General features: G+C 45.7%; 1 protein-coding gene across 3 annotated transcripts in view; it reads right to left on the reverse strand.

The window, feature by feature from the left end:
- Positions 1-10726, reverse strand: part of LGMN (legumain) — a 36460-nt gene extending 25734 nt beyond the window's left edge. Inside the window, exon 1 of one of the 3 annotated variants that reach the window (XM_080941145.1) lies at positions 10673-10726. The gene's annotated coding sequence lies outside the window, so the exon portion shown is untranslated. Of the gene's footprint in view, positions 1-6060; positions 6182-9799; positions 9924-10672 lie in introns of those variants that run through there. The other 2 variants (XM_080941144.1, XM_080941143.1) reach the window with 2 other exon arrangements.
- Positions 10727-11976: the final 1250 nt, after the last annotated feature.

Genomic DNA, 11976 nt, shown 5'->3' on the forward strand with positions numbered 1-11976 from the left:
GTCAGAGGAACAAAGGTGGTATGGACTGCCCCCTTGTCACTTTGTTGACACAGGGTCTTGTTATATAGGAAAGACTGACCCGGGACTCACGCTCCACCTGCTCCAACTCCAAAACTACTTACTAGGATTCTAGATGCACATAACTACTTCTGGCCAGCTAGGGCTGTTTCCTTAATTGAACTTTCTTTTGCCGTGTTAGCTTCCTCTTTTGTTTAATTGTATTGTATTCTGTTGTATTTTGAGAAAGTCTCAGGTAGCCCAGGCTCGCTCCAAACTGACTATGTAGCTAAGAATGACTTAGAATTCCAGATCCTTAGCCAGCATTTGGGAGACAGAGGCAGATGGAACTCTAAGTTTGAGGCCATCCTGGCCTACAGAGTGAGTTCCAGGGCTACACAGAGAAGCCCTATCTTGAGTCCCCCTCCCCACTGTTCCCCTCCTGGAGGGCATGCAAAAGGAATTCCACTGCCTCCACCTCCCAAGTGCTGGAGTTACAGTGTGCCTGAAGATTTAAGGCACTAGGGATCAAACCCAGGGTCTCATAAGTGCTAGGCAATGTCTGAGCTTCCTCCGAGGCCTTGATCTCTCTCTAAAATAAGTCCCTCTGAAACACAGTGGCCCACCACTCCCTTTCTAGTAGGGCTACAGCATGAAGGCCTCAAGCTCATGTCTTTTGGCTTTCCTGCTGAAGCCTAAGGTAACTAGATCCTATCTCAAATCTTATCAAGAGCTTACCATTTCCCTCAGAGACTAGGAGACTGGGGCAACCCAGATCTAGAGTATAGACTACGTAACCTTTCTAGGCCCATCGAACTACGGTTCTGTCCAAATCGCTGTCTACCTATTTCCTGGGGCTAAGAGTTATGCAAACAACTCGTGTAGACATGCAAATGAATTCTAACAGAGAGTCTGCTCTTAGGGTTTTACTGCTGCAAACAGAAACCACAACCAAGGAAAGGACATTTATTTGTGGCTTACAGGTTCAGTACATCATCATCAAGGTAGGAGCAAGCATGGCACAGTTCAGGCAGGCATGGTGCTGGAGGAGCTGAGAGTTCTACATCTTCATCTGAAGGCTGCTAGGAAAGACTGAATTCCAGGCAGCTAGTCCAAGGGTCTTTTTTAAAAAAATATTTATTTATTATATATAAGTACCCAGTAGTAGACACACCAGAAGAGGGCATGAGATTCCATTCCAGATGTTTGTGAGCCACCATGTGGTTGCTGGGATTTGAACTCAGGACCTTTGGAAGAGCAGTCAATGCTCATAACCACTGAGCCATCTCTCCAGACACACCTACTCCAACAACTACCTAATGATGCCACTCCCTGGGCCAGCATATGCAAACCATCACAGGTGGCTACACAGACTTTCCTTTGTCCCCAATCCACCCCCACCCCCACTTCACACTCTAATATTTCCAGTCTACAGGCTTGGCTGCACTCTGGATTACGATATGAACTAGCTGTAATACCAACAAGTTTTATCAATAAGTTAAGCAAAGCTTGTGTTCATCTTTAAGGTGTATACAGTGATAATTTCACCTTTTTTTTAAAGTATCTTTTACCATCACAGAAACTACAAGCATCTAAGATATTCCTAAGCAAACAGAATCAAGGCTGTTGGTAGGAGCCCTCTAATGAGATGACATCTAGGCGGGAGGCTGACAGCTTCTCAATACATGTCTTTTTGATGCCTATTTCAAAATTGAATTTTTTTTAAACCAAGGACATTAGTTTAAAAACTTGGTTCCACTACAGTCTGTGGTCTTTTTTTTTTTTTTTTTCCAAAAGAAAAATGACTAAGGGGGCTTTAATAACTATATGTTAATTCTGAAGTTGAATTTTTTTAAAACAAGAAAACCCTGGCTGGCCTGAACTCAAAAATATCCAACAGCCTCTTTCTGGGCACTGGAACTGAAGGTGTGTGCTATCACACCTAGCCTTGAGGTTAGGCTCTTGTTGGATTTTGATTTTGTTTGATTTTAGGCCTGTCAACATAGCCATAGCTGTAGCTGTCCTGGAACTCACAATGTAGACCAGGCTGGCTTCAAAATCAGAGAGCGGCCTGCCTGCCTCCAAAGGTATATGTCACCAGGCCGGTACTGAAGTAGCCATTTTTTTTTTGTTTGTTTGTTTTGTTTTGTTTTTTACTTCAAGAAATTTAAGCCCTATGGAGTGGCAGACACCCTTTAGTCCTAGCACTCTGGAGGCAGGCAGACAGACCTCTGTGAGTTCAAGACCGGCCTGTTCTACATAGTGAGTTCCTAGACAGTCAGAGCTACATAGTGAGACTCTGTCTTGAAAAGTATAAAATGAAAAACTAAGGGGCTGGAGAGGTGGCTTAGCAGTTAGGAGCACTGACTGTTCTTCCAAAGGTCCTGAGTTCAATTCCCAGCAACCACATGGTGGCTCACAACCATCTGTGATGGGATCCGATGCCCTCTTCTGGTGTGTCTGAAGATGGCTACAGTATACTCATGTAAATAAAATAAATAAATCTTTATAGAATTTTTAAAAAACAGCCAGGTTCACATCTTTAGTCCCAGCACTGGGAAGGCAGAGGCAGGGGGATCTCTGTGAGTTTGAGGCCAACCTCATAACCATTCTGCCCATTCACCTTCACGATTGCCTAAACTATCAGCTGTTAATATCTTGTAACAGTATTAGATCTTCATCCTCATTAACACCCACAAACATTACAGATGGAATCTCCGCCCCGCAGTCCCATCCTTAGCCACCCAGGATACAATATTCTAAATTAGCATTTCTTTCCAATCAATTCATTATACTCTTCAATAGATCTACAGACATCCCATAGACACTTTCTTCCTCTCAGAGTGGTCGGCTGTTTCTAGTTGTTTTTTTTTTTTTTTTTTTTTTTTTTTTTTTAACCACTATAAGCAATGTCACCAACACTGCAACAAACCTGTCTTTATACACATATATTTATGGAATTTCCAAGAACTGCATGGTAGGAGAGGGTGTTTGTTTGTTTGTTTTTGAGACAGGGTCTCTCTACCTAGCCCCGACTGTCCTGGAAATCTTTGTAGACCAGGATGGCCTTGAACTCACAGACTCTCTGATCTCCTGTGCTAGGACACTGGATTTTTTAATACACCCTTTTGCAAGTGGCTACTTTGTTCTAAGGCAGTGGCTCTCAGCCTTCCTAACCTGAGATGCTTTAATACAGTCCCTCATGTTGTGATGATCCTGGACCGTCTATGCTACTTCATAACAGTAACCTTGCTATTGTTGTACATTCTAATGCAATTATCTGGTGCACAGTATGTCTGATATGCAAACACCAAGGGTGTTGAAACCCACAGGTTGAGAACCGCTGTTCTAAGTAGCAATGCCATTTTCTCCCATCTTTTCATCTGACAGCATCACACTTTACATTCCCAAATCTGAAGGATATATAAGTATCTGACTATGGTTTGGGGGGGGGAGGTAAAAAAAATGAGCCTCATCACATGTTTATTTAATCATTCAGATTTCAACATCCTCAATGCTGACAACTTCATCATAAACTGAGATTTGAACTTTGGTCAACTAAGCAACTTTCTGTGGTTTAAAAAAAAAAAAAAAAAAAGTAGTACTGCAGGGCCATGGAGATGGTCCCGTGGTTAAAGGAAAGTCTGATGAGCTGATTCCCAGAAGCCAAGTGAAAAGAACCTGAACCAGCATCTTCGATCTCAGCACATCCACCCAAAGAGAGAAGGCCATGGGAGAATCATTCAGCTATGAGATCCGGCTAGCCTGGAGCTAGCTGTCCTCTCATCTTCACACATGGACCATGAGTGCACACATACATGCACACTCACACACACTAATAGTAAAACAGTTAAGTTTGAGGCACAATCTAAACTCCCGGCATTCTCAGGCTGAGGGAAAAGAGTCACTGCAAACTCAAGGTCAGTCTGCACTAGAGAATAAAAGCCTTTCTCATAAATATAACAGTGGGGGGCTGGAGAGATGGCTGCTGGTTAAGAGTTTTGATGGTTCTCCTGAGTTCAATTCCCACATGGTGACTCACAACCATCCATGATGGGATCCGATGCCCTCTTCTGGTGTGTCTGAAGACAGCAAGAGTAAACTCACACACACAAGCTAAATAAATCTTTGAAAAAAAAAAAAAGATAACAAGGGGACCTAATGTGGCACACACCTTTAATCCCAGCACTCAGGAGGTTGAGGCAGGCCTATCTCTGTGAGTTGAGTCGAGCCTGGTCTACACAGTGAGTTATAGGACAACCAGGATTACGTAGAGACCCTGTTTCAAAATAATAACAAGAATCACAACAACAACAGGAACAACAGTGAGTATTTGTCCAAAAGAGCCACAGGAAAATTCCAGAAGCAGAGTTTTCACTTAAACACAGTGGAATGTGACACGTGTTTTGTTTTGCTTTGTTTGGGTTTTCTTGGTTAACAGCATCCACGCCACATACACAATGGTGGACCCAGAAGCCCAAGACCCAGAATGTCCCATCACTATTAACACTGGGGCTGTCACAATGCAGTCACCCAATGCTTTACCCATGTGTTCCTGGCTATGCTGGTGACAACAAGCCACTGTGCTGCCAGCCTCATAATTATGCACAGGACATGACCCTTCACTGGTTTGTTAGTGGTTCCAGAGTCCTCCCAGTTACTGTAAATAGAAAGCGCTGTGCAGGCCACAGCCTCAACCTTCTCATGCATCTCTGAATGCATCTAACAGCTCCAGTGAGTGCCCTACAGCACCCAGGCTCCTGAGAAAGACACACACACACACACACACACACACACACAGCAACATTGCCTTCTGACACACACGTCTAAGAATGCATCCCCATCAATAAGCAGCATCCTGGGCATGGTGTAGTCTACTTCCTTAACTGGTCTGGAATCTTCTTTCCTACCACTGCTGTAAGTCCCCTGGGGGTTACTGTGGTGTCCTTCTGGTCTTCAGTGTGGCCTCCTCTAACACTTCCTACCCTTTGAAACCTGTAAGGTAAAGAGAATTCTAAAGGCACCTCACTGGGTATTCAGGACAACACCTAAATTCCCCTCCCCGCTAAAGGGCATTTGAGGTACATGTGACTGTCCGACTGGATCAAGCCACTCCTCACGTGTAATCCCTTACTCCAAACTGGCCCCACAGTTCCAGGTCCAAAGCCACTGCCCCATCTCTGTCCCTTCAACTTCACCCCACTCCCCTCCATACCAAGTCCTAGCTCCTCAAAAATGAGGGCTGGGTGCTGTCTCTGGACACAAAGGGCCATCTCTACCCTCAACAAAATAAATTAATCTCAAAAATCGTAGCAAAGATCACAGTGGCCCAGTCCTGAAATTCCAGCCTTCAGAAAGCTGAGGCAGAAGGGTCACTAAATTCAAGACCAACCTGGGGCTACATGGCAAGCTTGAGACTGTCTCAAAGCAAACAAAAGCTTACCTTCCTACAGCCCAATAAATATTTGGTTTGCAAACCCCGAGTAAAGGATATTCCAGTAGCTACAGACCACGAGGTGAGTCTCAAATCCTGAACACTCGTTCTCAGCTATAAAACGGAGCACGTGACATGCATTCCATCCTTCGGCCCTTAGTGTCTACAGGACTCGCACAGAATAATGCTAGCCCCAAGAGGCCAGGGACCACACAGGCTTAGCTTTCACTTTCAAGGTGGATGTGAGCCTCCCTGAAACCCACTAGCTCTTCTCGGGAATATTTGGGGTATTCCTGTCGGGGTATTTTTGTTCAGATCTGGAATCGCCCCTCTCTACGGGCGCAATGCTCCAACTTAAAAACATCAACAACCAAGCCCGGTACTCTGCCTGGAGCTGCCTGGCTGTGAAACCTCAGTGAACCGACTCCTCCGACTCCTCCTGCCTCAGTTTCGCCCTCCAGAGAAACCCGGCGTTCCAGCAAAGCACTCTCGAGACACAAACTAGTCTCCGGCTGGGAGCTTTCAAAAGGGAAATATCACTCAGAAAGGGTCAAAGGATGGAAAGCCTAGCCAAAAACCAGTAAGTCATCTCTCGGGGGGCTCGGGTTCTCCCGGGGGTCCCCAATTACCTGGGTGGGTGATCGCCGCGGTGACTGCAGAACCGTGGGAATTCGGGGCGTCGCGCAGACTCAGAGCAGCCACCTCTAGAATCCGCCCAGCTGTGATTGAGCTGCGGCAACACCGATCCCTGAGCCCGGGCTACCTGCGCATCCTGATTGGTGTGGCCTCGGAGTGTGGCATATAAGGAAACCAATAGAAGCTGAAAGTGAGGCCGTCGAGTCAGAAAGACTACGAATCCCAGAGTACATGGGCGGGGCTTCAGGGCCCTGTGGGCGGAGTTTTAGAGCCCAGTAGTTGAGGTTGGGGCTGTGCCTGTTCAATCAGCTAGACTTCAGCACCTAGTCTGGGGACTTTAGGGACAGTGAGTGAGAATTCGCGCAAACTAGTCTCCAGACTTGTCAGCGCATTGGACCTACTGATGCTCCCCCCGTAGTCCACCCACAAGGACTGTTGTATTTTGTTGGTCTGCCTTGGCCTATGATCACAACACCCACCCCACCCCCAACCTTCAGAGATGGCTGGTCACCCCAGCTTTACAGACAGGACAGCTGACAAAAATCAAGGAGCTTAAATTTTTTTCAGACTCCCAAGACACCTTCAGTGGCAGAACCAAACCTTAGCAGTTGGGTTCCTGAATCCTAAAATCCCAATCTCCTGTTTTGTCCCAAGTGTTAAGTGTCACAGTGAGCTGGAGAGGAAATAAAATACTGTGTATGCATGTGCCATAAACTGGTGCTCAATGAATTGAATTGGATAAAGTTCTTGTGACAGAGTTTATGTAGCCTTGCCTGAGTATATGTGTACTGGCTGGTTTTGTGTCAACTTGACACAAGCTGGAGTTATCACTGAGAAAGGAGCCTCAGTTAAGGAGCCTCCATGAGATCCAGCTGTAAGACATTTTCTCAACTAGTGATCAAGGGGGAGGGCCCAGCCCATTGTGGGTGGTGCCATCACTGGGCTGTTAAACCTAGGTTCTATAAGAAAGCAGGCTGAGCAAGCCATGGGAAGCAAGCCACTAAGTGACATTCCTCCATGGCCTCTGCATCAGCTCCTGCTTCCTGACCTGCTTGAGTTCTAGTCCTGACTTCCTCTGGTGATGAACAGCAATGTGGAAGTGTAAGCTGAATAAACCCTTTCCTCCCCAACTTGCTTCTTGGTCATGATGTTTGTGCAGGAATAGAAACCCTGACTAAGACAATATGTATGCATATGAATGTAGAGGTCAGAGGTCAACCTAAAGAGCCATCCCCTTTGTTTTTGTCTCTGTGTGCTTTGTTTTTGTTTTTCTTTTTTTGTTTGTTCGTTTTTGTTTTTGAGACAGGATCTCTGTGCAGCCCTGACTATCCTGAAACAATCTATAGACCAGCCAGACCTTGAACTCAGAGATCTTCATGCCTCTCTGTATTGGGATTAACAACAGACTTCTGTGTGCCCAGATCCACCATGTTTTGTAAAACAAGGTATCTCATTTGGCCTGGAGCTCACTGATCGAGCTAGACTGCTGACCAGTGAATCCGGGAGATCTGGCTTTATCTTTCTCCCTAGTGGTCACACTAGTTCGTCACACTTTGAGCTATTTCCCCATTCCTGAGTCTTTTTCCCCCAAGTCTTAGTTCTGGTAACCCACAGCAGGCCTGCTCCTTATCTTGGTTAATAAGATCACAGCCACATCTGCCAGCTTAGCATTTTCTCTGGCCATTTCTGCAAACAAGGAGAGTTGAATAGCTGTGAGAAACTTAAGGGCAGCAAAATGAAGATAACGACAGACGGACATTTGGAAGGAAACGTTTGCCAGTCAGTAACCTTAGCATACGGCCACATGACCCAGAATCACAGCTTGGAGGTGACTTTGGGATTCAAGTCAGGACTTCCACCACGAGTATTCGAAGCTCATTCACTGAACATATTTACTAGGCCCCTTTAGGTACCACATGTAGCCAAGGAATGAGATAAATATGATCTTATTTCTTCCCCTTGGGCAGTCACTGTCCAGTAGAAGATAAAGAAGTTGTGTCCTTGACCACTCCCTATTTCACCCAGAATAAATGGTGAACTTTGACTGTTAGGCCTTAATAATGAGAGGGAAATCATGGCCTATGGCCTGATATGTTTAGACAAAGGGCCGGGACAGCCCTTTTGCTCTCCCTCAGTTGAGTGGACCAGAAGAGAAGGCACTGTTAGTAGATACCCAATGGGAGAAGCTGCTGGGGGTTGCTAAGGTGATGGCCAGGGAGCCCTGGAGACCTGCAAGGTAATATCCCTAGGCCTGGGAGCACAGGTGAGCTCTGCCTTCAAGTTATCTGAACTCGCCCATCTTCTCAGGTTTCCTCAGACTTGAGTGAAGCTAACTGTCCCATAAACATAAGGTTCAGTGATCCCTTAGGCAGTGGGTGTAACTTGAGAATTCTTTTATTTTATTTTCTGAGACACGGTTTCTCTGTTCAAGCCTGGATGTTCTAGAACTTTCTCTGTAGACTAGGCTGACCTTGAACTCAGAGAGACCCAACTGCCTCTACCTCCAAAGTGCTGGGTGAGATTAAAGGTGTGCACCCCCACCCTGCATAACACAGAATTCTAGTGAGAAAAACAAAGTAGCTTGGTGTGATTGAACACAACTGTAAATCCCAATGCCTAGGAGACTGAGGCAGGGGGATTACCTTGAGTTCAAGGCCAGCCTGGGCTACATAATGAAACCCTGTCTCTCTAGTGCCTGCTCAATGCATGGCGGCCATGATGATATGTATTGACCAGTGGAAAACACCACTGGCTCAGGCAAACACCAGCACAGTCCCCAGAAGCAGGCTGGCACCAGGCTCCCTGCAGACACATAGGGACCGTCCCTGCAGAATTCCTGCTAGAAAAGTCCTAAGTTTGGTTCCAGGTACCATCTCAGGGTTAGAGGTTAGTGAGGTCAAATGTGCAAAGGTGATGTCAGAGAGTGGCAGCCTGCCGGCTCACAGAAGAAGCAGCACAGAGGGCCACGTCACAGTACGTTTTGAAAGGCAATCTAACAGTAGGCTATTGAGTGAGAGATTGAGATTGCACAGAAGCAGGTGGATCTCTAAACGTTCAAGACCAGCCTAATCCATAGCAAATTCCAGAACAGTCTGGAGTACATAAAAAGACCCTGTCTCAAAAAAAAAAAAAAAAAAAAAAAGATACAGCAGCAGCAGCTGGGCAAAGTATGAAGTCTATGGGTTAGGTGGAGATCAGCTTCTCTGCCTCAGCACCATAGACATTTGGGGTGTGTGATTCTTTGTTTTAGGGAAAGCTGTCCTGTGCTCTAGAGAATGTTTTGACTGGTCTCTAGTCACCTGGTGCAGGCACCACCCCTCCCACAAGAAGGGAAGCACACACACACACACCACACACACACACCACACACACACACCACACACACACCACACACACACACCACACACACACACACCACACACACACACATCACCCCTCCCACAAGGAGAGAAGCACACACACAGACACACACAGACACATACACACACTACACAAACACACACACCACCCCTCCCATAAGGAGAGAAGCACACACACACACCAAACACACACAGACACACACACACACCACACAAACACACACCACCCCTCCCACAAGGAGAGAAGCACACACACACACACACACACACACCACACACACACACACCACCACCACCACCCTGTTTAGACCACCAATTCAGAGAGAAGACTGCATTCATCCGTGCACACTTTTAGCCATTCATTCTGTCTGACCTGGCACTAGACGCTGTAGACTCAGGGTCCAGACTGCATGGGTCTCGATTCCAGCTTTAGTACTTCCTGCTGTGTGCAACCTCAGACAATCACTGAACTCCAGGTTCTGCATTTGTGGCGGAGCAGTGTCAGTCACAGTACTGTGCTTTTAACTTCCTTGGGACAGGGTTGTGATAGGGGGTCTTTAAAAGTTCAGGGCTCTTGTCCGGAAGGCAGTGGGTTGGTTAGGAGGAGCGCGTTGGTTTCTGAAGAAAGCATGCGTTTATACTCACCCCTCACCCCCACCCCCGCCCCTTGTGGGGTAGCACAATGCCCTCATCAGATGTTGACTCAGGGCTCTTGGACTTCCTAGTCTTCACCACTGTCAACCAGATGAACTTCGATTTGTTTTTTATAAGGACAAAACTATTTTTTAAGGCCAGTAAGATGGCTCTGCTGTAAAGATACTTGCTGCATGACCATCCAAGTTAAAACCCAGAACCCACAAGATAAAGAAGAGAGTACAAACTCCCACAAGTTGTCCCCAGACTTCCAATGTGACAACTCTGACGTAGTGCACACTCGCATACACTAAATAAATGTGATTTTGAATTTTTCAAAAAAAATTCTGTAGTTTATAAAGAACAGTGGCTTTCTGCTTTAGAAGTACAAACAGAGAAGACAATATGTAATGGAAAAATGCAGGGCAGAGTCTAGTGCTGTGTAAACCAATTACTAAGTACATGTTAGAGCCAAGCACTAGCCCGAGCCCTCAAGACCCCAGTAGTCAATTCTCCCCAAGACACATAAAGTGACTGCTGTAGTAGGAATGTCCCTTAAAGGTCCTGTGCTGCACCATAATTCCCAATGCAATAATGTGAAAGCTATACATACGGCCTTGGAGAGATGTGCAGGCTACAGGATCTGCAATACGGGAATGTGTGTCTTTCCTCTAGGGATGAGCTGGTTCTTGTAGGGGAAGGTTAGTAGTCCTGAGAGCAGATCCATCACAAAAATTTTACTTCCTCAGCTCTCTCTTGCTTCATCTCTACCACAAGAGCTTTTCTTCCCTTCCACTGTGCCCCCAAGATAACACAAGGCTTTCACCAGAAACCAAACTACAGGCCAAGATAAACCTGTTTTCTTTACTAGTCTGATAGTCTCTAAGTCAGTTTCTCTCTGGGTTAGAGCCCCTGATAGGTTGCCCAAGCAACCCTATACCTGTGTGCATGCAGACATTAACTGGACTCAGCTGAGATCTCTCTCTCTCTCTCTCTCTCTCTCTCTCTCTCTCTCTCTCTCTCTCTCTCTCTCTCCCACACATATATACACGCACGCACACACACACACACACACACACACACGCACACATCTTTAATTAAAAAAAGAAAGAAATCATGCTGGATGTGGCACCTTTAATCCCAGCACTTGGGAGCAGAGGCAGGTAAATCTCTGAGTTCAAGGCCAACCTGATCTGCAGAGTGAGTTCCAGGACAGCCAAAAGTACACAGAGAAACCCTTGTCTCAAAAAAGAAAAGAAGAGGAAAGAGAAAACACACATAATTGTAAATGTGAAACTCAATAAACATTTACAAAGGAAACACATTTTCAACCATTAAGAGGACCATCTGTCAGATATGAAACTGAGTCTGACCAACAACCCAAGGGGACTCTGGAAACTTAGTCGTGTTTTCTCCTGGTTTTGTTCATTTTTATTTATTTATTTGTATTTTTTGAGACAGGGTCTCACCAAGCAGCTCTGGCTGTCCTGGGAACTCACTATGTAGATCAGGCCAGTTTTGAACTCACAGAGCTCACCAAGCTCTAATTTTATTTATTTTTGTTTCATGTGCACTAGTGTTTTGCCTGCATGTATGTGGGTATGATGGCGTCAGATCCCTTGGAACCAGAGTTAGATACATTTGTAAGCTGTCATGTGGGTACCGGAAACTGAACCTGGGTCCTTAGGAAGAGAAGCCAGTGCTCCAAACCACTAAGCTATCTCTCCAGCCCTGAGTTTTCTCCTCTTGCTCCCAATTCTGTTATCACTATTCTAACCACATGCTACTTACCTTTTTTTTTTAAATTTTGGTGGTTATATATAACATAAAAATTTCCCCTCTTTTTTTTTCCCACTTAGATTTAAAAATATGTGTATGTAGAGGTGTGAAGTTATCCCAGGAAGCCAGAGGGGGCGT

Source organism: Micromys minutus (genome assembly GCF_963924665.1).
Source record: "Micromys minutus genome assembly, chromosome: 1".
Classification (NCBI taxonomy): Eukaryota; Metazoa; Chordata; class Mammalia; order Rodentia; family Muridae; genus Micromys; species Micromys minutus.